Source organism: Mobula birostris, chromosome 6 (assembly GCF_030028105.1).
Source record: "Mobula birostris isolate sMobBir1 chromosome 6, sMobBir1.hap1, whole genome shotgun sequence".
NCBI classification, from domain to species: Eukaryota; Metazoa; Chordata; class Chondrichthyes; order Myliobatiformes; family Myliobatidae; genus Mobula; species Mobula birostris.
In genome coordinates this window covers 9,328,810-9,356,463 of record NC_092375.1, presented here as the reverse complement: position 1 = coordinate 9,356,463, position 27,654 = coordinate 9,328,810, and the positions used below count along the sequence as shown (strand labels likewise).

At 44.3% G+C, this 27,654-nt stretch overlaps 1 long non-coding RNA gene across 1 annotated transcript in view; it reads right to left on the bottom strand.

Moving 5' to 3' along the window:
- Window positions 1–6,030: 6,030 nt before the first annotated feature.
- Window positions 6,031–27,654, bottom strand: part of LOC140199720 (uncharacterized) — a 33,857-nt gene continuing 12,233 nt past the window's right edge. Inside the window, exons 2-4 of the long non-coding RNA XR_011886471.1 lie at window positions 15,149–15,289; window positions 8,167–8,216; window positions 6,031–6,246 (exon numbers count right to left, since the gene is read on the bottom strand). This is a non-coding gene — a long non-coding RNA (uncharacterized lncRNA). The remainder of the gene's footprint in view (window positions 6,247–8,166; window positions 8,217–15,148; window positions 15,290–27,654) is intronic.

The window sequence follows — 27,654 nt, the reverse complement described above, 5'->3', positions numbered from 1 at the left end:
GGGATGTTATATTGAAGTTTTCTAAGACATTGGTGAGGCCTGAGTTACAGGGAAAGGTTGAATAGGACTTTATTCCCTGGAGGAGGAGGGGAGATTTGATAGAGGTATATAAAATTATGAGTGGTATAGATAGGGTAATTGCAAGCAGGCTGTTTCCACTGTTGATGGGTAACACTAGAATTAGAGTTCACGGGAGGAGGGAAGGAAGATGGGGCCAGAAAACGATACAACCAAAGGCGGCACCCACTAGACAGTTCACGAAGCTACTTGTTTCACCTCTTTTTTTTTACAAATATGATTCTGCTACTGTTGATCTGCAGTTTGATGGTGCGTTTTTTGGGGCCGATTGAGTAATCTGGCACTTTCCTGTCTCCGAGGAAGTTTGGAGAGGTATTGATCGAAGTGTGCACCCTGTAGGGCAAGAAGCCTGGAAACGGGGTGCGAGGCCATGATTGACTTCATTCCTCACCAATCTCGCCGATTGAAGTGTTGAGGAAGATAGAAATCAACGCGGACGAGAGTGGAAGGCAGGTATTATAATGTGTTTCTGATTTGAGGTCGCTACTTTTATCGTTGTTAATTTGTGCAGTTTTGATCAGGCAGACGGGTTCTGCAGTATGTAGATAACAAAAACACAGTGCTGGCTTTGGCTGAACTGAGCTGGACTGAATATGCCTGGACTCTTTCGATAACTTTGTGGTTTGGTGTTTATTGCTTGTTTTTCTGCCATTTGTGTGATTTATTCTTTTTTTCAGGTTGTGGGTTTGATGTTTACTTTGAATGGGTTTCATGTTTTCCTTTGTTTCCTGGCAGTCTGTGGGAAAAAAAATCTCAGGGTTGTATACGCATGCATACTTTGACAATAAATCTTTGGGTTAAGGGTGAAACATGAAATATTTGAGAGGAACCTGAAAGGGAACTTCTTCACTCAGAGGATGATATGAGTGTGGAATGAGCTGGTGGATCTGAGTGTGATTTCAGCATTTAAGAGAAGTGTGCATAAGTACATGGATGGGAGAGGTACGGAGGAACATGGGCCAGGTGTAGATCGATGGGACTCGGTAAAATAACAGTTGAGTATGGACTAGATGAGCTGAAATCCCTGCTTCTATGCTTTAGTGCTCTATAATCATGAGCAAACTTGGGTTGGAAGCTCACGTTTGACCACCAGTACTGAGGGGGCTGTGGTATCTGGAATGAATTTGGTACCAAATGATAAAGGGTGACTTTGGGCCAGCACAGTTGTACGGTAAACTGAGCCACAGTCTCACAGCACCAGAGACCTGGGTTCAAACCTGATCTTGGTCCTTATGAGAAATTTGCATGATGGACTAGTGGGTTACCTTGGATTTATTTATTTATTTTATTTTATTATTTAGTGATACAGTACAGAGCCTGCCCTTCCAGACCTTTGTGCCACAGTGTCCCAGCAACCCCTAATAAACACAATTAACCTGTTCTCTGTTCTAAAGATGGCGGCGCGACGGCAGCGTGCGCGGCCTTTCCGGTGATGAATATCTGTTATCTGTCAAGTAGGGGACCGTGCACAATTCTGATTTGATGGAGACAGACGTGAGAGTACGGAGAAACTTCTGAAATGCCCGCTTTGCTGCCGCTGCTACTGTGTGGTAACCGGAATCTCCGGAGTAGAAGGCCCCAAAATCCTCGGCTTTGATTGTTTCAGCGGCCGGGGCTAGGTCGAAGGCACTCGGCAGGCTGTATCGGAGAGGCTGGTCAGAGGCTCGAAGTTTTCGGAGGGACAGACTCAGTGTCGGCTGTGGTTGGCTGCTTCCAAGGCATCGGCAAGTTGACGGTGCCTGGAGGTTTATGGCAGGGAGTTTCTCCCTTTTGCCGCCTGCTATCGGGGACTCGGGAGTTGATCGACTCGGGGACTTTTGAGACTTTATTTACCATGTCCATGGTTTGTTCTTCATCAAATTATGGTATTGCTTTGCACTGCTGTAACTATATGTTATAATTATGTGGTTCTGTCAGTGTTAGTCTTTGGTTTGTCCTGTTTTCTGTGATATCACTCCGGAGAAACATTGTATCATTTCTTAATGCATGTATGCATTTCTAAATGACAATAAAAGAGGACTGAGTGTTCTCATAATCTAACCCGAAACCAATGATGGGACAATTTACAATGACCAATTAACCTAGTTGGTTTGTCTTTGGACTGTGGGTGGAAACTGGAACAGCATGAGAAAACCCATGCATTCCCGGGGGAGGACGTACAGAGACTCCTTACAGAACGGTGCCAGAATTGAACTCCAAACTCCAGAACACTCTGTGCTGTAATAGCATCACTCTAAGGACTATGCTACCATGGCACCCAATTACCTCCAACGTCCCGAAGGCATGCAGGGTGCTGGGTTAATCAGCTGCTGTACAATGTCCCAAGTGTGAAGATAAATGGTGGAACGGATGGGAAGGTGGAATTAATGCAGCATTAGTGTAAATGAGTTGTGGATAGTCAGCATGCATAGAGTGGGCTGAAGGGCCTGTTTCATGCCCTAGCTCTCAATGACTACCTTGCTTTAAGGCTGCTACCTCTTGAAGTAGAGAGTCATCTGATCGTCCACTGTCTGGGTTGTAACATCTGTCTTTAGGGGTTTTGACACTAAGCCATTCGTCTCAGCTTGAACCAATCTGGCCATTTTCCTCTGACCTCTCTCATTAACAAGACATTTTCACCCAGAGAACTGCTGCTCACTGGACATTTTTTTTGTTGTTTTTCACACCATTCTCTGTAAACTCAATCTGTTGTGCAGGAGATCAGCAGTTTCCGAGATACGGAAACCACCCTGTCTGGCACTAACAGTCATTGCACAGTCAAAGTCAGTTTTCCTCCCCATTCCAATATTTGTTCTGAACAACAATTGAACCTCTTGTCCGTGCCTGCATGCTTTTACACATAGAGTTGTTGCCATATGATTGGTCGATTAGATATTTGCATAAATGAGATGTACAGGTGTACCTAATAAAATGGCCAGTGAGTGCTTGAGACCCCCTGTTGGTTGGGATTGGCCATAGGTGACGTGTCCTAGCTACCATATGCAAGCCAGGGCAGTACGATATGGAAAACAAGCTGCTGCACGTCTCCACTCTCCACGCAGCTGATGAATGCAAAGGAACAGCGGGGACTGACACAGTTTGGCACCAGCAGCGTCGCAGGAGTTGCCAGTCAGTGATGAACTCAACACAGGGGCTCCAGCTCCAGATTTTTCCTCAGGGTTTTCTCCTGAAGCCTTCCCCATGAGTGGGTATAGCCACAAAGTAGTGGAGATTTGAAAGCCGATGTTGTCTTCTCCTAGGTGAGCTGCCAACCATGGCTAACAAGCTCCATCTGCCCAAAATGACTGATTTTAAGGTGCCAGTAACCCACCTTTGCCTCTTTTCCTGGTAGTTCAGCCAGGCTTGGTAGATAAACCATATATGAAAGCCTGGAGCTGGACTTGGTTGTCAGAGGCTATTTGAGATGCTCACCATTGGAAGCATTGAATAGCTTATCCCCACTATCCCCTCCCCCAGCTGTGACACCTTGAGGAATCTGAGAGCAACTCCAGTGATATTAAACCTGATTCTGATTCTGCTCAACCAAGAGTTCCTAGCATCCCACCTTGGAGGGGACAGAAGGAAGTGACAGTGTTACTCACCATGAGGAGAAGCAATTTTCTTTGTGTCTTCAGCATTGTGGCTCTTCCTACCTCGGACCAGCATCTGAAGGCGTTTTAAGGTCCCAATTTCTGCTTCCTCACAGTTCAGTTCCACATCCTATATTAAAAAGATCACGAGGCCGTCAGAAACAGGAGCTGGAGTCTCCCATCAAGCCCACTGATCCTGCTCAGCCATTCAATAAGATCAAGGCTGATCTGGTCAGCTCCTACCGTTTGCTCCTTGTGACCTTCTAATTCCCCTCCTATGAAAAACATCTATCTAACTGTGATGTAGAGGAAATAATAGTGAAGACTAATAACTATTACATAGGGATGTGAATTGTGCTAATGTGGCTACAGGGAGTGACCAGACAAAACCAGGGACATGGGACCGCAGCACCAACAACACCCAAGTTTCAGGAACTTCACTAATTACAGTGTGCACCCACTGTTGTCATAGAAAATTAGATTTGCTGTTGGACCCGTGGATAATCATTTTATTCTGTAATCAGGACCTAATCTGTTATCGAGGGTGATCTCATCACTGAGAATGTAAAAGCTGTACCAAATTCATGCCCAGATGGATCAGCTTTGACCGCTCTCCTGGTGCACACCAGTCTTCAATAAATTGCCCGTGAGTTGAACATCAACTCCTTGTGATCATTCAGTTCACTTCTCCAGGAGGGCTGCCTTCTGTCACTGTTACCTGGAGTAGGTGCTTTCCTTCATCACTCCTGGCAACGTCGTTGAAGAAGTGATCAGCGTTCCAGTCTGTAACAGGTTGGAGCAAAGGGCACAGTGAGGCCATAGTGGGAACCGATAGACCAAGTGAAACTGATGTCTGTGTATGTGTGCATCTCAGCTGTAAATCAATCTCTACTGTAGTTTTAATCTCTATTGTGTGTGTCCATCAGTGTGTATTTTTGTATGATTATATGTCTATGTATGTGTCTGTATATTGAATGTGGGGTGTGTGTGTGTTCCAGGTATTCATATAGCTGCGTGCACATGTGTATAAACATCTTTATATAAGTATATGTATTTGTGAGCATGATGTATGTGAGTGTATGCGTGTGAGTGTGTGCATGTGTGTGTATATAAATGTGTGAGTGTGTATCTGTGTGTATGTGTGTGTATATGTGAGAATGTGCATTTGTGTGTGCGTGTGTGTGCGTGTGTGTGTGTGTGTGTCTGTGTGTGTGTGTGTGTGTGTCTCAACTACTGACTGTTTCTTGCATTTTCTCTTTTCATGTCAGATTTCCCACATCTGTATTTCACTATGCAATATTCTAATCTTTTTTAAAGTGTTCTAAGACACCACTACTGAGATACGCAAAGCCATTTTGCACACAGGGTTGAAGAATACCAAAGGGGTTTAATGAAATACTTGCTGAGCAAAAGAGTTACTGAATTCCAGGACGACGGGATTTTCACCGAGACAGAGTTAGGGAAAAATATAATCTAGAAACATATCTACCAACCAAAAGATCCACCTTCAGACACCGGCCTCTGTGTGGAAATTCTTTTTAACAAAAAGAAAGAATTAAAAGAGAGAATTAGCATGCAGTAATTAACAAAAAGAATGATACAACACTGACATTGGGGACACTTCTACAGTGAATGTGAAGTTATACCAGTGTGCGCATTAATATGTCATTCAGCTGCAAGGCTGCAGAAAAATATTCATCAGGATGTTACTGCAACTCAAAGTCTAAGTATATTTATTATCGAAGTACATAAACGTCACCATGCACAACCCTAAGATTCACTTTCTTGCAGGGTTTTACAAAAAATAAAGATATACGTTAGAATTTGTGAAAAGCTGTACATAATAAATTCTGACAAACAACCAATGAGCAAAAGAAGACAAATTGTGCAAATAAAAAAAGATAATACGGGCTACATGAATTGCAGAGTCCTTGAGAGTGAGTCTGTAGGTTGTGGAATCAGAGCAGTGTTGGGGTGAGTGAAGTTATCCAGGCTGGTTCGGGAGTCTGATGGTTGAGGGGCAGTATTTGTGCTGACCATCAATCACACACCTACACTGAGCACACTTTAATCTGCTTGCGTTTTCCTCAGTCCTCCCTAGATTCTATGCACCATAGGCAATTAACAGTGGCCAATTAATCTTCCAATCAGGCATTGGGTTGGGGGAGAAAACAGAGCAACTGCGGGGAAACCCATATGATTGCAGAGAGAATGTGCAAACGCCACAGTGCCAGATTTCACAAGGATTGGAGGAGATTTGGTATGTCACCTAAAACACTTGAAAATTTCTACAGATGAGCTTTCTAACTGGCTGCGTCACTGTATGGCATGGGGGGTGGGGGGGATCTACTGCAGAGGATCGAAGTAAACTGCAGGGAGTTGTAAACTTAGTCAGCTCCATCATGGGCACTAGCCTCTGTGGTATCCAAAATATTTCCATGAAATGGTCCCTCAAAAAAGTCAGTGTCCATCATTAAGGACCCCCTACCATCCAGGACGTGCCCTCTTCTCATTGTTACCATCAGGAAAGAGCTACAGAAGCCTGAAGGCACACACTCATCAAGTCAGGAACAGCTTCTTCCCCTCTGCCATCCGATTCCTAAATGAACATTGAACACATGAACATTACCTCACTACTTTTTGATGTCCTTTTTTCTATTTATTTAATTTAACGATATTATATATGTATTTTTACTGTAATTCACAAGTGTTTTTCCTCTACTAACATGTATTGCTTTGTAATGCTGCCACAAAGCTAACAAATATCACAACGTATGCTGGTGATAATTAAACCTGATTCTGAACCTCTTCCCCTCATAATTCACACAGATAACACCCAAGGTTTGGACGTATACTGACTTCATGGACCAACTACCCTGGATATATTTTGAGGACATGGACGCAACCCAACCCAAATGCATGATCATGAGACGATGCCCCTCACGTTCTCCTTAAACATCTTACCTTTCATCTTTCACCTATAACCTCTAGTTGTAGTCTCACATAACCTCAGTGGAAATATCCTACTTGAATTTACCCTATCATAGTTTTGTATACATCAATAAAATCTCCCCTCATTTTCTATGCTCCTAGGAACAAGGTCCTAACCTATTCAACCGAGGAAAAAGCTTCTTTCTTACAATTTTCTGCAGATGTCCTGAGAGCTTTCTGACTGGTTGCACCACAGCCTGGTATGCACAGGATCATAAGAGGCTGCAGAAGATCAAGGACAGTCAGTCCCATCAGAGGCACATCCTCCCCAGCATTGAGGACAACCTCAAAAGGTGGTCCCTCCCTCAAGAAGGAACCTCACCTCCTTGGATATGTTCATGCCATCAGGTTGGAGGCTACCCAGATGGAGTACAGAATGTTGCTCCTCCAGCCTGAGTGTGGCCTCATTGTGGCAGTGGAAGAGACCATGGAATGATATATCAGAATGGGAATTGGGAGTAGAATTGAAATGGGTGGCCACAGGGAGATCCTACTTTTCCTGGCGAATGGAGTGTAGATGCTCGGCGAAGCGGTCTCCCAATCTATGTTGGGTCTCACCGCTGTACAGGAAGCCACATCAGGAGCACCAAACACAGTAGGTGACCCCAACAGACTCACAGGTGAAATATCACCTCACCTGGAAGAACTGTCTGGGGCCTTGAATAGGAGTGAAGGAGGAGATGTAAGGACAGGTATGGCACTTGTTTTGCTTAGGGGCAGCTATGTGTACTTCTTCCTTCTCTCTCCCCACGTTCTTGCTCTAACTTCTCATCTCTTTCTCCAGTCCTGATGAAAGGTCTTGGCCCGAAACATTGACTCTTTCCCATAGATACTGCCTGACCTGCCGAGTTCCTCCAGCATTGTGTGTGCACTGCATGAACATGTTCTTTTCCAGTTACTACCATCGGGGAGAAGTTGCAAAGCCTAAAGACCCAAACTCAATGATTCAAAAAAAGTTTCTTCCCCTCCTCGCTCAGATTTCTGATTGGACCATGAACCCATGATTACTATGCTTTCAAGCGCCATGTAGCATAGAAGCTAATGCAACGCCATTACAGCTCAGGCACCAGAGTTCAGAGTTCAATTCCAGCACCATCTTTAAGGAGATTTTACATTCCCCCTGTAGCTATATAGGATTCCTTGGGGTGCTCCAGTTTCCTCCCACAGTCCAAAGATATACCAGTGAGTCGGTTAATTGGTAAATTGTCCTGAGATTAAGTTAGGGTTGAATAGGTGGGTTGCTGGGCAACACGGTTTGTTGGGGCCGAAGGGACTGTGTGTGTCTGCATTGTATTTCTAAGATAAATAAAACAATAAGTAATGTAACTCTGCACCACTTATTTTATTTTACAAGCCATAGTAATTCTATGTCTTTGCACTGTACAGCTGCCACAAAACAACTCTCTCAGAAGTCAGTGACGATCGATTTGATTCTGAGATTGTTCGAGGAACCCACGCACAGAAGAAGCATTGTTGTTTCTTGCTGCTCGAGGCACTGGGTGATATCTAGATGGGAAATCCAACTTACTTTGCCTTTTTCCGCATTTTTGCATCCAGCTTGCTTGCTTCAGTGAATTCCTGGGAGAGAATATAGACATCAGGTTCAGAGGTTTCAAGCCAACATTCTTTAAGGAGGGACAGTAAATCAGAGTTCAGATCAGTTCTTTCAGAAACCACACTCAAAGCATTCTTTTACTTGTCTTATGTAAATTTTATTTTCAATGCACCTTCTACATGTTCAGGAACAGTTACTTTCCTTCAATCATCAGGTCCCTGAGCTCCATCAATGATTTAGATAACGAAATTGATGGCTTTGTGGCAAAGTTTGCAGATGATATGAAGATAGGTGGAGCGGTAGGTACTGCAGAAGAAACAATGTGATTGCAGCAGGACTTAGACAAATTGGAAGAATGGACAAAAAAGTAGCAGATGGAATTCAGTGATGGGAAATGTATGATAATGCATTTTTGTAAAAGGAACAATAGTGCAGACTATTATCTAAATGGGGAGAAAATTCAAACATCAGAGGTGCAGAGGGACTTAGGAGTCCTCATGCAAGACTCCCAGAAGGTTAATTTTCAGGTTGGGTCTGTGGTAAAGAAGGCAAATGCAATGTTGGCAGTTATTTCAAGGGGAATAGAATATAAAAGCAAGGAGATAATGCTAAGCCTTTATAAGACACTCGTCAGGCCGCACTAGGAGTATTGTCAACGGCTTTGGGCCACGTATCACAGAAATGATATGTTGGCATTGGAGAGTCAAGAGGAGGCTTTCAAAGATGATTCCAGGAATGAAGGGGTTAACATATGAGGAGCGTTTGGCAGTTTTGGGCCCCTACTCACTGGAATTTAGAAAACTGAATGGGGATCTCGTTGAAACCTACTGAATGTCGAAGGGACTAGATAAGGTGGATGTGGAGAGGATGTTTCCTATGGTGGGAGTATCCGGAACTAGAGGGCACAGCCTCAAAGTTGAGGGGTGACCTTTTAGAGCAGAGGGTAAAGAAGAATTCTTTTTAGCCAGAGAGTAATGATTCAGTGGAATGCTCTGCCACAGACTTTGGTGGAGGCCAAGTCCTTGGGTACCTTTAAAGCAGAAGTTGATAATTTTCTGTTTGGTCAGGGCATCAAAAGATATGGCAAGAAGGCTGGGGTTGAGTGGGATCTGGGATCAATCATGATGGAATGACGGAGCAGACTTGATGGTCTTAATGGCCTAATTCTGCTTCTATCTTATTGTCTTATAGTCTTATGGTCTTATGAATCAGTGTGGTCTACAGGTTCAGGTTTGGGAACAGTTATTACTCTACACACGTCAGGCTCCCGAACCAGTGGATAACTTCACTCACCTCAACACTGACCTGATTCCACAACCTATAGACTCTCTTTCAAGGACACTACAGCTGATGTTCTCAGTATTATTTAACTTATTTATTTATTATCTTTTGTACATTTGCACAGTTTGCCTTTTGCACATTGATTGTGAATCTGTGTGTAGTTTTCCATTAATTCTATTGTATTCCTCTGTTCTACTGTGAATACTTGCATAGAAATGAATCTCAGGGTGATATATACATACTTTGATCATAAATTTACTTTGAAAATGGAATCTTTTGAGAGGTGGGGTCAGATTAGTGCATATAGAACATGGAACATAGAACAGTACAGCACAGCCCACAAGCCTACAATCTAACTCTCCCCTCCCACATAGTCCTCTCTTTTTCTTTCATCCATGCATCTATCTAAGTGTCTCTTAAATATCCTTATAGCTGGTGTTCAGCTGAGCTAGCTTCTTCAGAGACCCTCTCAGTTTCAATAAAAGATTTTGGAGTTGAACTGCGAAATCTGTTTCTCTGTCAAACGCTCTGCCTGACCTCCTGAGTCTTTCAAACAATACTTCAGTTTTCCGGTCAGTCCCTTTCCTCCCTTAGCCCTGAAGGATTTATTTGGTTTTCCACTTGAAGGATTTATCCAATTCCCTTGCAAAAGTTATCATTGAATCTGTATCCGCTGCTTGTTCAACTCGATTGGATCAGCTTGCTGCTTAACAGGAGTTCTCTTTGTGGCTGCTTGAAGCAGAGATAGCTTAGATAGTAGCTAATCCTTCACCAGAGTAGAATTGTTTAAAACAGAGGGTACAGATTTAAGGAAAAGGGGTAAAAGGTTTAAAGAACAGCTGATGAAGATTTTTTTAATGCATGGGATTGTAGGTGAGAGTGTGGAATGAGCTGCCAGTACAAGTGGTGCATGCAAGTTCGATTTCAATGTTTAAGAGAAGTTTGGAAAGGTACATGGATGGTAGGGGTACGGAGGGCTCTGGTCCCGGTGCAAATTGATGGGAGCAGGTAATTTAAATGGTTCAGCATGGACCAGGTAGGCCGAAGGGCTGGTTTCAGCGCTTTACTTTTCTATGACTCTGAATCTGAAACACACAGCCTGAGAGGATACTAGAGGGAGAAACTCACAACATTTAGGAAGGATCTATAAAATTACCTGAATTGCCAAGGTATAGATGTCACAATGGGGTGCTGGGAACAGACCCAAATGCAAGACACAGACACTGAGGTACAAAGAACAGGACTTGACTAGTGTAGGGACGTGACAGGATACAGGCAAGGAGCAGGGACAAGAACGCAGACTAGGTCTTAGACCCCAAGCCAGAGACTGGATAAGGACCCAGAACCTGGGTCTTGCCTTGGGCTCAGGCCCCAGAACCAGGCATGGACATGACATGACTGCAGGACTGGAGGCTAGGGTCTTGAGGCTTGGAGACAGGCTTGGGGTCTTGGTCTTGAGCCCTGCAGGCTGCGGTCTTGGTCTTAAGGCCTGCAGGCTGGGGTCTTGGGTCTAGGGTACTTCAAGGCTTGGGTATGGACTCTGAGGCAGAGACTGGGCAAGGACCCAGAACCTGGGACTTGACTTGAACTAGGCGAGGACAAAGATGAGGCTACAGGACTGGACATGGCTTGGGTGTGGAACTCCTGGGTAGGGCGAGGTACAAGGACAGGTAAAGGCACATGGACAGGACTCGGATAGGACTGGACGAGGGCCTTCAGGAGCACAGAGCCTTGGACTAGAAGAGGCAGGAGCATGGAACACAGAGCTGGGACCCCTCCTTGGGAACAGGATATAGGGCCGAGACCCCTCCTTGGGAACAGGACGTAGGGCCAAGAGTCATACACAGAACACTGAACCTGAAGAGACAGATCCCAACACAAGGTGGCAACAAACAGCCGGACCCACCTAGCAAAGGCATAGAGACAGAGACAGATCCCAACACTAGGTGGCAGCAAACAGCCAGACCTACCTAGTAAAGGCATGGACTCAGAGAGACAATTCCACACAACGAAAGACAGTTCCTTATCTTGACCTAACAAGGCTCCAGTCTTGCTCCAGCAGTAAGACTTCAGCAATACAGGCTAGGTGAGCAGGCAGAGAGTCAGGTGAGGGGAGAAAAGATAGGGAGAGGAACAAGACAGTCCAGCAGGGAATCCCTCGTTTGCAGAGGTATTTATGTCTCAGCCCCAAAACGAGAAACATGTGCCCACAACAGAAACTGGGGAAAACCAGAACCCCGGAACAAGGAACTATGGACTGGACCGTGAACTGGAACACGGACTTCACGGACCGGACTATGACAGTAGATGACAATGAGCCGAGTGCTAAGTGTGACTGTAGAGATAAGATAATGATGGTCATAGATTTATAAAATGATATGAGATAAACTAGATAAAGAGAACCCAATTAAATAAATGACAAAAAAATTATACTCGTTCATTTATTTATTGAGAAATATGTTCCAATATAACAAGTAATTTTTGGAAAAAGTATGTGAACCTCTGGGATAATACCAGCTACAAAAGCTATTTGGAGTCAGGAGTTCCAATCAATGAGATGAGACTGGAGGTGTAGGTTGTAGAGATGCCCTGCCCTATAAAAAAGACACACAAAGTCAGGTTACTGACAGAGCCTGCTCTTCTCAAGAAAGATCTGTTTATGTGCACCATGCCTCGATCAAAACAACTTTCCGAGGAGCTTAGAAGAAGAATTGTAGAGATGCATGAAGCTGGAAGAGGCTATAAAAACATTTCTAAAGACCTGAATGTTTATTAGTCTACAGTAAGGGAAATTGTCTACAAATGTAGGAAACTCTGTACAGTTGCTACTCTCCCTAGGAGTGGGAAGTGGGCATCACACCCAAGAGCACAACATACAATGCTCAAGGAGGTGAACAAGAAGCCAAGGGTAACAGCAAAAGACGTGCAGAAATCTCTGGAACTTGCTAAAGTCTCTGTTCATGTGTCCACTATAAGAAAAACACTGAACAAGAATGGTGTTCATGGAAGGACACCACGGAGGAAAACACTCCTCTCCAAAAATACATTGCTGTACATCTCAAGTTTGCAAAAGACCATCTGGATGGTCTCCAATGCCTTTGGGACAATGTTCTGTAGACAGATGAGACAAAAGTTGAACTTTTTTGCAAAAATGCATATTGCTATGTTTGGAGGAAAAAGGGCACGGCACACCAACACTGAAACCCCATCCTAACCGTGAAGCATGGTGGAAGGGGCTGCTTTGCTGCCTCAGGGCCTGGACAGATTGCAATGAATTCAAAATTGTATCAATTATCAAAGACTATTGGAGTGGGATACGCCCTACAAGATATTTTTAAATGTGAAATACCCTTAGAAAGTAAGACCATATATTTTGGGTATGTACCTCAAGAATGATTGAAAAGAGAAAAATATTTAATGAATATACTGCTGGTGGCTGGTAAAAAGACCCTTACCAGGAAATGCTTATCACAGGAGAGCCCAACTTTAAACACATGGATGGAAATTGCAATGGACATTTACAAAATGGGGAAGATAACAGCATCTGTTAATCATAAGTTGGAACAATTTGATTCATACTGGGAAAAATGGTTCAACTACATAACACCTCATAGGCCTGATTTTATTCTAACAAATCAATGAATATGTTGTAAAAAAAATCACTCCCTACTTGTACATAGTTTTCTCCTTTTGCTTGTTCTTTCTTTCCTCTCTTTTCTATATGTGTATACCTCAGATAAATATCATGTGGAGAGTTGTGGCAAATATGAATGTATGATATATATGTACAATATCTGAAATCCATCTTATGGAAATGTTTGTTTGATGATTAACTTCAATAAAAAATAAATTACAAAATTGTATCAAAACATTTTACAGAAGAATGCCAGGGTAGTAGTCCATCACCTGAAACTTAATAGAAGTTGGATAATGCAACAAGGCAATGACCCAAAAGACAAAAGTAAATCAACAACAGAGTGGTTTGAAAAAGAAGAGAATTAGTGTTTTTGGAATGGCTGAATCCAAGTCCTGGCCTTAATCCTACAGAAACGTTGCAGAAGAACCTAAAGCAAGCAGTTCATGCAAGGAAGCCCTCCAACATCCGAGAGATTAAGAAGTTTTGTAAGGAGGAATGGCCTAAACTTCCTCCAAGCCGAAGTGCAGGACTGATCAACAGTTACCAGAAACATTTGGTTGAAGTCATTGCTGTACAAGGGGGTCACACCAGTTACTGAAAGCAAAGGTTCACATACATCTTCCAACAAATACATGTAATATTGGATCATTTTTCTCGATAAATAAGTGAACAAGTACAATGTTTTTGTGTTATTTATTTAATTGGATTCTCTTTATCTAGCTTTAGGACTTACATGAAGATCTGATAAAATTTTAGGTCATATTTCTGCAGAAATGGAGAAAATTCTACAGGGTTCACAAACTTTCTAGCAACACTGTATACATCAGTACATACAAGCCTGAGATTCTTTTTTCTCGCAGGCACACTCAATAAATCCATAATAGAATAATAACTATAATAGAATCAATGAAAGACCACACCAATCTTGCCATTCAACCAGTGTGCAAATACGAAAAGAAAGAAATAATAATAATAATACTACATAAGCAATAAATATTGACAGCATGAGATGAAGAAACCTTGAAAGTGAGTCCATAGTTTGTGGGAACATTTCAATGATGAAGTGAAGTTGAGTGAAGTTATCCCATTTGGTTCAAGAGCTCGATGCTTGAGGGGTAATAACTGTCGCTGAACTTGGTGCTGTGAGGCCTGAGACTCCTGTACCTTCTTCCTGATGGCATCAGTGAGAAGAGAGCATGTCCTGGATGGTGGGGGTCCCTGATGATGGATGCTGCCTTATTATCAAATTTATTATCAAAATACTTATACATCACCTTGAGATTCAGTTTCTTGCATGCATCCACAGCAGAACAAGGAAGTACTATAGTATCACTGAAGAACTACACACAATGATAAACTCATCTATATCATTCTAAGCTAGTCCCATTTGGCCAGTGTCCCTCTACACACCTATGAGCTAACTTTGCTCTACACTTTTCCCATTCATGTACCAAGTGTTTGATGTTGCAGTGTTGCTGAGCTTGGTAATTAGCTTGCAGATGTTTCATCACCAGCTGAGATGACATCCTCTGTGTGCAGATGCTGGTGTTCCTCTGCATTTATATTTTGGATGTGTGTCGCTTTGCAGAATCGCTTGTGCTTAGAATCAAGAGAAAACCTGCAGATGCTGTAAATCCAAAGCAACACACACAAAATACTGGAGGAAATCAGCAGGCCAGGCAGCATCTACAGAAAAGAGTACAGTCAATGTTTCGGGCTGGGACCCTTTATCAGGACCGCAGAGAAAAGGTGAAGAGTCAGAGGTAGAAGGTCGGGGGAGGCGCCTGGCCTGAGTTCCTCCAGCATTTTGTGTGTGACTCTTATGTTTAGAGCTTGTCCTCTCGAATTATGCTTAGATCAGATGATTACTGTCTCAATCACTGATATACTCAGGTTTCAAACAGAATTCTTTTTCAATGCATTTGTTTTTCTTTTCAAGCTTGGTGTATCCTGTACAACTGTCAGAATCCTTCACAATGTCAAATAACACTTCCAAATTATACACAAAGTTTTAAAACTTGACAGTTTTCCACTTACCGAAGAACCTGACTTCTGAGGCAATGTCCATGTTATCGATGGATCTGGAAGAGCTTGGCTGGTGGCATTACTGTCAGCTGGTGCATCATTGTTATCCAGCCTATCCTTAACAGGCTCATAGAGGCTGTCCATGGAGCCTTCCTGTACACCGAGAGATAGAATTAATCCACAGCAGAGGAATGAACAGGGGAGAGAGGGAGGGATTAGATGCAGGAAGCCTCGATCTATAACCTTCTCGAAGAAGACAAAATTGAACAACTTCCCCTTGAAATTCAACTGTGCTAAGATTATTGAATTCACCACAATTGACTAGGAACTCAGTTGTTTCATATGACATGGGCGATCAGGGTCTTTTGCATGAACATGATTGTTTTTGGCAAATTTTTCAACAGAAGAGGTTTACCATTGCCTTTTTCTGGACAGTATCTTTTCAAGACAGGTGACCCCAGCCACTATCAATACCGTTCAGAGGTTGTCTGCCTGGTGTCAGAGGTCGCATAACCAGGACTTATGATCTGCACCAGCTGCTCATACGACCATCCGCCACCTGCTTCCATGGCTTCACATGACCCTGATCGGGGGGCTAAGCTACACCTTGCCTAAGAGTGATCTGCAGGCTGATGGATGGAAGAAGCACCTTAAACCTCCTTTGGTAGAAATGTATCTCCATCCTGCCACCCATTTCAATGGGTCACTGCCCAAAATCTACAAGATGCATGAGGGAACATGATGGAATTTTTTTCATTTCCTCCGTTTATGAGGATCAAGAAACTTGACAGCATCCAGAACAAAACATCCTATATGGAACGTAGAAGATAGAGCAACAGCACAGTACAGGCCCTCCAACTCATGGTGTTGTGTTGACCTTTTAACCTTCTCTAAGATCAATCTAACCTTCCCTCCCCCATAGCTCTCTATTTTGTTTAATCTGTTTGTCTGTCTAAAAGTCTGATAATTGTCCCTAATGTATCTGTCTCCACCACCACACATGGCAGATCATTCCATGCATGCCCAACTCTCTGTGTATAAAAAAATTACCTCTGGAATCCTCCATAAACTCTCCTCCTACCACCTTAAAATTTAGATTTTTTGGCATCCGTTAGTCTTGCGAGACCACGGATCTGTGCCTGGAAAGTCTTCACTCTCCAGGGTGCAGGCCTGGGCGAGGTTGTATGGAAGACCAGCAGTTGCCCATGCTGCAAGTCACCCCTCTCCACAACACCGATGTTGTCCAAGGGAAGGGCAAAGGCCGATACAGCTTGGTACCAGTGTCGTCGCAGAGTACTGTGTGGTTAAGTGCCTTGCTCAAGGACATAACACGCTACCTCGGCTGGGGCTCAAACTCACCACCTTCAGGTCCCTAGTCGAATGCCTTAACCACTTGGCCACGTGCCCACACGACCATAAAATTATGCTGCATTGCATGAACAATTTCCACCCTAGGAAAAAATCTCTGGCTGTCCACCCTATTCATGCCTCTTGCTATCTTGTGCACCTCTACCAAGCCACCTCTCGTCCTCCTTCACAGAGTCATAGAAAAATGCAAAACAGAAACAGGCCCTTTGGCCCATTTAGTCTGTGCCAAACCATTTAAACTACCTCAGCTCATTGACCTGCACCAGGGCCTTCGAGTGAAGGGCTTCCACACATCTCAATCATTAGTGACCAACCCCACATACTGACCCTGTGACCATTGGTTTCCGACCCCAGTGCCAGAGGAAACATCCTCTCTGCATCCATTCTACTGAGCCCTGTGAGAATTTTGCGAGCTTCAGTAATGTGCATAGGTATTCTCAGTGGCCACCAGTACACCTGATTGTTAATGCAAGTATCTGATCAGCCAATCACGTGGCAGCAACTCAATGCATAAAAGCATGCTGACATGGTCAAGAGGTTCAAACATCAGAATGGATAAGAAATGCGATCTCAGTGACTTCAACTAGGGAATGATTGTTGGTGTCAGACAAGCTATCTCGGAAACTGCTAGTCTCCTGGAATTTTCACACACACCAGTCTCTAGAGTTTGCAGAGAATTTCACGAAAAACAAGAAACATCCAGTGAGTGGCAGTTCTGTTAACAAGAGGAGAATTGCCAAACTAGTTCAGGCTGACAGGAAGGAGACAGTAGGTCAACTATCCACATGTTACAACTGTGAGAGGATCTGCTGAAGCTGGAAATTCTGCCGAAGGGTCTCGGCCCAAAACACCAACTGTACTATTTTCCTTAGATACTCCCCGGCCTGCTGAGTTCCTCCAGCATTTTGTGCGTGTTACAACTGTGGTGTGTTGAAGAGCGTCTCTGAACGTACATTATGTCCAGCCTTGAAGTGGGTGGGCTATAACAGCAGAAGACCATGAATATGCTCTCAGTGGCTGCTTTACTAAGTACAGGAGATAACTAATAACGTGGCCACTGAGTATGGATACTTTCTTCCTGAACTTCTAGTTGCCTGCTCCTGTCTTTCCTTCTCTGAATGACATCAGTGAACCAGATGAGTTTTTAACAATTGAGCTGTTTCGTGGTCATCACTGCTTACACCAGTTTTTATAGGGACGGCACAGAAGTGTAGTGGTTGGCGTAATGCTTTACAATGCCAGCAACCCTTGTTTGTAGAATGTCTGCGAGATGGTTTTTTAGAACAGCTTGTTGTTGAGCCCACTAGGGGATCGGCTGTACTGGATTGGGTATTGTGTAATGAACCAGAGGTGATTGGAGAGATTGAGGCGAAGGAACCCTTAGGAGGCAGTGATCATGACATGATTGAGTTCACTGTGAAATTAGAAAAAGAGAAACCGAAATCTGATGTGTCGGTGTTTCAGTGGAGTAAAGGAAACTACAGTGGCATGAGAGAGGAACTGGCCAAAGTTGACTGGAAAGAGACACTGGCAGTAAAGACGGCAGAGCAGCAGTGGCTGGAGTTTATGTGAGAAATGAGGAATGTGCAAGACAGGTATATTCCAAAAAAGAAGAAATTTTCGAGTGGAAAAAGGATGCAACCGTGGTTGACAAAAGAAGTCAAAGCCAAAGTTAAAGCTAAGGAGAGGGTATACAAGGAAGCAAAAATTAGTGGGAAGACAGAGGATTGGGAAGTCTTTAAAACCTTACAAAAGGAAACTAAGAAGGTCATTAAGAGAGAAAAGATTAACTATGAAAGGAAACTAGCAAATAATATCAAAGAGGATACTAAAAGCTTTTTCAAGTATATAAAGAGTAAAAGACAGGTGAGAGTAGATATAGGATCGATAGAAAATGATACTGGAGAAATTGTAATGGGAGATGAGGAGATGGCAGAGGAACTGAACAAGTATTTTGCATCAGTCTTCACTGAGGAAGGCAGCAGGATACCAGACACTCAAGGGTGGCAGGGAAGAGAAGTGTGCGCAGTCACAATTATGACAGAGAAAGTACTCAGGAAGCTAAATAGGCTAAAGGTCGATAAATCTCCTGGACCAGATGGAATGCACCCTTGTGTTCTGAAGGAAGTAGCTGTGTAGATTGCGGAGGCATTAGCGATGATCTTTCAAAAGTCGATAGATTCTGGCATGGTTCTGGAAGACTGGAAGATTGCAAATGTCACTCCGTTATTTAAGAAGGGGGCAAGGAAGCAAAAAGGAAATTATAGACCTGTTAGCTTGACGTCGGTGTTTGGAAAGTTGTTGAGGTCGATTGTCAAGGATGAGGTTACAGAGTACCTGGAGGCATATGACAAGATAGGCAGAACTCAGCATGGATTCCTTAAAGGAAAATCCTGCCTGACAAACCTATTACAATTTTTTGAGGAAATTACCAGTAGGCTAGACAAGGGAGGTGCAGTGGATGTTGTATATTTGGATTTTCAGAAGGCCTTTGACAAGGTGCCACACATGAGGCTGCTTAACAAGATAAGAGCCCATGGAATTACAGGAAAGTTACATACGTGGATAGAGCGTTGGCTGATTGGCAGGAAACAGAGAGTGGGAATAAAGGGATCCTATTCTGCTTGGCTGCCGGTTACCAGTGGTGTTCCACAGGGATCAGTGTTGGGGCCACTTCTTTTTACATTGTACATCAACGATTTGGATTATGGAATAGATGGCTTTGTGGCTAAGTTTGCTGACGATACGAAGATAGGTGGAGGGGCCGGTAGTGCTGAGGAAACGGAGAGTCTGCAGAGAGACTTGGATAGATTGGAAGAATGGGCAGAGAAGTGGCAAATGAAGTACAATGTTGGAAAGTGTATGGTTATGCACTTTGACAGAAAAAATAAACGGGCAGACTATTATTTAAATGGGAAAAGAATTCAAAGTTCTGAGATGCAACGGCACTTGGGAGTCCTCGTACAGGATTCCCTTAAAGTTAACCTCCAGGTTGAGTCGGTAGTGAAGAAGGCGAATGCAATGTTGGCATTCATTTCTAGAGGAATAGAGTATAGGAGCAGGGATGTGATGTTGAGGCTCTATAAGGCGCTGGTGAGACCTCACTTGGAGTACTGTGGGCAGTTTTGGTCTCCTTATTTAAGAAAGGATGTGCTGACGTTGGAGAGGGTACATAGAAAATTCACTAGAATGATTCCGGGAATGAGAGGGTTAACATATGAGGAACATTTGTCCGCTCTTGGACTGTATTCCTTGGAGTTTAGAAGAATGAGGGGAGACCTCATAGAAACATTTCGAATGTTAAAAGGCATGGACAGAGTGGATGTGGCAAAGTTGTTTCCCATGATGGGGGAGTCTAGTACGAGAGGGCATGACTTCAGGATTGAAGGGTGCCCTTTCAGAACAGAAATGCGAAAAAAATTTTTTTAGTCAGAGAGTGGTGAATCTATGGAATTTGTTGCCACGGGCAGCAGTGGAGGCCAAGTCATTGGGTGTATTTAAGGCAGAGATTGATAGGTCTCTGAGTAGCCAGGACATCAAAGGTTATGGTGAGAAGGCGGGGCAGTGGGACTAAATAGGATAAAATGGATCAGCTCATGATAAAATGGCGGAGTAGACTCAATGGGCCGAATGGCCTACTTCTGCTCCTTTGTCTTATGGTCTTATGGTCTTATGGTTTAATTCCCGCCACTGTCTGCAAGGTGTTCATATGTTCTCCCCATGCCCGCATGGGTTTCCTCCAGATGTTCTGGTATCCTCCCACATTCCAAAGATGTCTGGGTTAGTAGGTTAATTGGTCACATGACTATAACTGGGCAGTGCAGGCTCGTTAGGCTGGTAGAGCCTGTTACTGTGCTATATCTCTAAATAAAATAAATCAATAAATGAATACAAAACCTCAACACAGCCATTCCTCAACTAATGAAGGATATGTTTTTTTTCTGAAACAACATTTCATGAAGTGAAATTTCGTGAATTGGAAAGACTGGGTGAAATTCATTGTGGATATTTCAGTACAGAGCGATTCCAGAGTGGATTAATGGGCTGTTTGTGAAGTAGAAAAGAGATTCAAAAACTGGGCTCATACACACAGTGGCCACTTGATTAGATGCCTGCACTGACTGTATGTTTATCATCGTTGACTGCTGTAACCCATCCACTTCAAGGTTTGACGTGTTGTGCATTCAGAAGTACCATTCTCTTCTGCACACCATGTCGTTACCAGAGTGACTATTGTCTTCCTGTCAGCTTGAACAGAACTGGCCATTCCCCTCTGACCTCTCTCATTAACAATGCATTTTTGCCTGCTGAACTGCTGCTCACTGGATGTTTTTTTTGTTTCTCGCACCACTATCTGTAAACTCAAGAGACTAGTGTGCATGAAAATCACAGGAGACCAGCAGTTTCTGAGAGACTCATCCCATCTTGCACCAACAATCATTCCATGGTCAAAGTCACTTAAATCACATTTCTTCACCATTCTGATGTTTGGTCTGAACCTCTTGACCATGCCTGCATGCTTTTATATATTGAGTTGCTGCCACATGATTGGCTGATTAGATATTTGCACTAACGAGCAGGAGTACAGCTGTACATAACAAAATGGCCACTGCGTATATGTTTGTGGTTTTTTGCTGCTGTAGCCCAATCACTTACATGTGTTGTGCATTCTGCACATCAATCTTGTAACACATGATTATTTGAGTTACTGCTGCCATCTTGTCAACTTGAGCTGGTCTGATCTCTCTCATTAAAAAGGTGTTTTTGCTCAATGAACTGCCGCTCACTGAATGTTTTTTGGTTTCTTTCACCATTCTCCGTAAACTCTAGAGACTCGTGTGTGAAAATGCCATTAGATCAGCAGTTTCTGATATACTCGAACCACCCCATCTGGTACCAAGAATCATTCCATGGTCAAGATCTCTTAGGTCACACTTCAAAGTTCAAAAAGTTCAAAGTTCAGAGTAAATTGATTATCAAAGTACATTTATTTCACCATATACTAACCTGAGTTTCCTTTTTTGTGGGTATTCACAGTAAATACAAAGAAACAAAATAGAATCAATGTAAAACAGTATTCAGCAGGATGGATAAACATCCGATGTGCAAGAGACAACAAGCTGTACAATTACAAAAAGGTAAAAAGCAAACAACATAATAATAATAATAAATCAATAATCAATAAATATCGAGAACTTGAGATGAAGGGTCCTTGAAAGTGAGTCCATAGGTTGTGGGAACATTTCAGTGACGGGGTGAGTGAAGTTATCCCCACTGTTTCAGGAGCCTGATGGATGCGGGGTAGTAGCTGTTCCTGAACTGGGTGGTGCAGGTCCTGAGACTCCTGTACCTCTTTTCTGATGGTAGTTGTGAGATGAGAGCATGGACTAGATGGTGGACATCTTTGATGTCGGATGCTGCTTTCCTGAGACAGATGTCCTCAGTGGTGAGGAAGGCTTTACCTGTGACAGACTGGGCCATTATGTTTTTTAGGATTTTCTATTCAAGGTCGTACTCTCCTCCACACATCTATGTGTGTACGTCCATCGTCGATGTCGATGAGGACCTCAGCACCAGATGGACCTCGACACACATCTATAGAAGTTTTTAAATGACATGCTGGATCTTCACAAACTTCTAAGAAAGTGGAGATGCTGCCATGCTTTTCTTGTAATGGTACTTACATGCTGAATCCAGGTCAGATCCCCATTCTGATGTTTAGTCTGAACAACAACCGAACCTCTTGAACATGTCAGCATGCTTTTATGCATTGAGTTGCTGCCACTTGATTGACTGATTAGATATTTACATTAAGGAGCAGATGCCTAGAATGGCCACTCAGTGTATACTCTGAAGAATCCATTGTCCCACAGTGAAAATTCATAAATCCAACATTCACCAATCAAGGAATATTTGGTGAACTCACAATGTCTGGTCACCCACATTACCCCTCCTTCCTAAGATGCTGTCTGACCTACTGACTGTTTCCAGTGTCCACCCTTTTCATTTCCTCGTTTCTTTCATCTTCCCTCTCTCCCAAGTTGAACCCTGTTAAACAGATTGTTCACCCCTGCAGAACATATGTCTGTGCAGACAAGATATAAACTCTCCACAGCAAAAAAAAATAGATGTCAACAGCAGAATAACTGATCTCTCCTCTCGTATTTTAAAGCATTAATATGAATGATGGTGTAAAGCCCTGGCAATGATAACACCTGATACATGGGCAGCCGTGACAGTCTGCACACAACACTGACCTGGAAGACTCTTTTATTTATTACTTCTCTTTTCCCTCTTTGCTCTCTGTGAGAATACGTCGGTTCAAAAGACTGAAGCTTTCTTTGGTAATCTCTTCTCTGCTCTGTTCACATGGGGTACTAAATCACAGGAAGACACATATTCTGACTGATAGCCCAGGCAAGGTCCTGAATTGTAATCTGCCACCTGCCTTCATGTACAGAAAGCAACAGGTTGCAACACACTGAAGAAGTGAACTTACCAGCGAGAAGCAAAAGAGGTTCATTGCTCACTCCGAAGTTTCTGGGGTGGAGTGCGATGGGCAAAACCCAAAGAATGCCGTTGGAAGGCACTCAACTGTTCCTGGACGGCTGCTGACAAGTGAATCTCAACAAGAGGCTCAGCTGTCTGTGGGGAGATTATAGCTGTCTGAAACCTCTCACTAATCTGGATGCAAGGTCATTAAAGGCTCAAAATGATCACTGTGCAATCTGTTCCCTTATCTCAGATGCATACCACAGTACTTTAACTCTACCTCCCGGAAGGCAAACATTCACCATTCATTCTGAAGTTGGTGCCAGTGATGATTTGGCAACGGGCACCTGGATTGACGAACTTGAACATGGAACATAGACATAGAATAGTACAGCACAGTACAGGCCCTTCGGCCCACAATGTTGTGCCGACCCTCAAACCCTGCCTCCCATATAACCCCCCACCTTAAATTCCTCCATATACCTGTCTAGTAGTCTCTTAAACTTCACTAGTGTATCTGCCTCCACCACTGACTCAGGCAGTGCATTCCACGCACCAACCACTCTCTGAGTAAAAAAACCTTCCTCTAATATCCCCCTTGAACTTCCCACCCCTTACCTTAAAGCCATGTCCTCTTGTATTGAGCAGTGGTGCCCTGGGGAAGAGGCGCTGGCTATCCACTCTATCTATTCCTCTTATTATCTTGTACACCTCTATCATGTCTCCTCTCATCCTCCCTCTCTCTAAAGAGTAAAGCCCTAGCTCCCTTAATCTCTGATCATACTGCATACTCTCTAAACCAGGCAGTATCCTGGTAAACCTCCTCTGTACCCTTTCCAATGCTTCCACATCCTTCCTATAGTGAGGCGATCAGAACTAGACACAGTACTCCAAGTGCAGTCTAACCAAAGTTTTATAGAGCTCCATCATTACCTCGTGACTCTTAAACTCTATCTTTTGACTTATGAAAGCTAACACCCCATAAGCTTTCTTAACTACCCTATCTACCTGTGAGGCAACTTTCAGGGATCTGTGGACACGTACCCCCAGATCCCTCTGCTCCTCCACACTACCAAGTATCCTGCCATTTACTTTGTACTCTGCCTTGGAGTTTGTTCTTCCAAAGTGTACCATCTCCCACTTCTCCGGGTTGAACTCCATCTGCCACTTCTCAGCCCTCTTCTGCATCCTATCAATGTCACTCTGCAATCTTCAACAATCCTCTACACTATCTACAACACCACCAACCTTTGTGTCGTCTGCAAACTTGCCAACTCACCCTTCAACCCCCAAATCCAGGTTGTTAATAAAAATGATGAAAAGTAGAGGTCCCAGAACCGATCCTTGTGGGACACCACTAGTCACAACCCTCCAATCCGAATGTACTCCCTCCACCACGACCCTCTGCCTTCTGCAGGCAAGCCAATTCTGAATCCACCTGGCCAAACTTCCCTGGATCCCATCCCTTCTAACTTTCTGAATAAGCCTACCATATGGAACCTTGTCAAATGCCTTACTAAAATCCATGTAGATCACATCCACTGCACTACCCTCATCTATATGCCTGGTCACCTCCTCAAAGAACTCTGTCAGGCTTGTTAGATATGACCTGCCCTTCACAAAGCCATGCTGACTGTCCCTGATCAGACCATGATTCTCTAAGTGCCCACAGATCCTATCTCTAAGAATCTTTTCCAACAGCTTTCCCACCACAGACGTAAGGCTCACTGGTCTATAATTACCCGGACTATCCCTACTACCTTTTTTTGAACAAGGGGACAACATTCGCCTCCCTCCAATCCTCCGGTACCATTCCCGTGGACAACGAGGACATAAAGATCCTCGCCAGAGGCTCAGCAATCTCTTCCCTCGCCTTGTGGAGCAGTCTGGGGAAAATTCCGTCAGGCCCCGGGGACTTATCCGTCCTAATGTATTTTAATAACTCCAACACCTCCTCTCCCTTAATATCAACATGCTCCAGAACATCAACCTCAGTGTGGGCACATGGCCAAGTGGTTAAGGCATTGGACTAGCTACCTGAAGGTCGTGAGTTCGAGCTCCAGCCGAGGGAACGTGTTGTGTCCTTGAGCAAGTCACTTAATCACACATCGCTCTGCGACGACACTGGTGCCAAGCTGTATGGGTCCTAATGCCCTTCCCTTGAACAACACTGGTGTCGTGGAGAGGGGAGACTTGCAGCTGTCATGGTCCGGATCAGGGTCCCTTTAAATTTACCTTGTTTATGTTATGATCCGGACCGTTGATTCCCTGTTTTCCCGTGTCCCTCGGCTTTGGTGATTAGAGACAATTAACGCTCAGCTGAACCGGTAGTTTATAGTCTCCGGCTTTCAGCCGTTCGGTGCGGGAGCGTCTGCAAAGTCATCCAAGGCATGGCATGCCGATGTCATCTGGCCGGAGCAAGCCTAGTCTCTGCCAAAGCGAGTGCCGGTAATTCGCCTCTCCTCACCGGAGCAACCCTGTCCAGTTACCTCGCCGAAGCGAACCTGCAAAGTTTCCTCACCGAGGTGGGTCCGTCAGTTAACCCGCCGGAGGGAATCAAGAACAGCTGTCTACTGCTCCCAGGCCGAGTCGAGAGCTCGCCACTACCCGGAGGCTCCAAGTCAAGTCCTGTCCCTGGCGGCATTCAAGCACCAAGTCAAGTCCTGTCCCTGCGGCATTCAAGCACCAAATCAAGTCCTGTCCCTGGCAGCTTCCCAGTTCTGAGTCAAGTCCTGGCCCTGGCCGTCTGTGATTCCTGTCCTACCCCCTTCTCTGAAACCCTTCTCTGCCCCTCGCCTCTAGCCCTCGTCTGCAGCTCCCGCCTGCACTTCAGTCTAGTTCCATCACCGGAGCTAGATAGGTACTGTCTGGTGTTCATTCATGTTGGTCTTGTCTTATCTTGTCCTCGCTTCCGTGGGGTAAGTCAGGCCGTCTTGCTGTTGCTCCGCAGGGGGTCATGTTCTGTCTTGTCTTGTCCTCGCTTCCGTGGGAGTAAGTCAGGCCGTCTTGCCGTTGCCCCGCGGAGCGTCATGAGTCCAGGCCCTATGTCCTATACCCAAGGAGGGGTCCCAGCGCTCTGTTCTGTGTGTGAGTCCCGGCCCTATGTCCTGGACCCAAGGAGGGGTCCCAGCTCTCTGTTCTGTGTGTGAGTCCCGGCCCTATGCCCTGTTCCCAAAGAGGGGTCCCAACTCTGTGTTCTGTGAATGTGTCCATGGTTCCATGTACCTGCTCTCCTGAGACCGAGGCTCTGTGTTCCCATGTTCCTCCTCTCCCTAGCCCATGTCATGTCCTTGCCTGGTTCTGGGGTCCGAGCCCGAGGCAAGACCCAGGTACTGGGTCCTTGCCCAGTCTCTGGCTCGGAGTCCATACCCTAGCCTCTTCATGTCTCCTCTAGTTCTGGGAGCCGATTCCGAGTCCAAGCCCAAACCCTTGGTCCCAGCCCAGTCGTAGTCCTGAGTCCTTGTCCAGTTCACTATTTCCTGCTCCTGCCTTGCTCTCCTGGTATTGAACAATAAACTAAATCTAATTAACCTCACAAGATGTGTCTTGCATTTGGGTCCACCCTTGTTCCCATGCCCCTGCCAGTGTGACAGCAGCACGGGCAACTGCTGGTCTTCCATACAATCTTGCCCAGGCCTGCGCCCTGGAGAGTGAGGACTTTCCAGACACAGATCCATGGTCTCGCAAGACTAATGGATGCCTTTACAGAACATCAACCTCACTCATATTGTCCTGAGTTATATGAAGAGATCAAAGGAACTAGTGTTGTCTTCCTGATGAAGATTGATTAGATGGGAGACAGGTTTAAAATCCTTTTTTCAAACCCCTTAGAAATTTGCAGGGTTGCTGCACGTCATCTAGTACTTTGACAGACTCTACAGATGTACATTGGAAGTACCCTGACACAATGAAGGAAATTGTGAACACCACAGTTGGAGAATCTTTATTGTTGCCTTAAATGCCAGTGGTATAACGGGCAACAGAGAGACATCCACCCTAGCTAGGCCTTTTTAAAGTTTGATAGGTTTCAATGAGATTCCCCATCATTCTTCAAAATTCCAGTGAGTACAGGCCCAGAGCCATCAAACGCTCCTCATTTGAGCATCTGATCCATAGTCACTCTTGAGAAATTGGTAGTGAGCTGCCTTCTTGAACCACTGTAGTCATTGAGGTGTGGGTGCTGCTTCGTGCCCTGGTATGGAAACAGCAATGACCTGGAAAAGAAAGTGCTCTGGAAGGTGATAGAAACAGCCCAGTCCGTCACAGGCAAAGCCCCTCCCCCTCCACCTCAGTGAGCACAATTACATGGAGCGCTGCCACGAGAAAACTGCATCCATCATCAAGGACCCCCACCGTCCAGGCCATCAGGAAGGAGGTACAGGAAGCCTGGGTCCCACACCATCAGGTTCAGGAACAGTTATTACCTCACACACGTCAGGCTCCTGAACCGGCGTGGATAACTCAACAATGAACTGATTCCAAAACCAATGGACTCTCTTTCAAGAACTTTACAACACATGTTCTCAGTATTTTTTTGCACAATTGATCTTTCTTGCTTTGCACATTGGTTGTCAGTTTTTGTTTACGTAAAGTTTTTCTTAACTTCTATTGTATTTCTTTATGTTCCTGGAAATGCCTGCAAGATGTAATGAATCTTA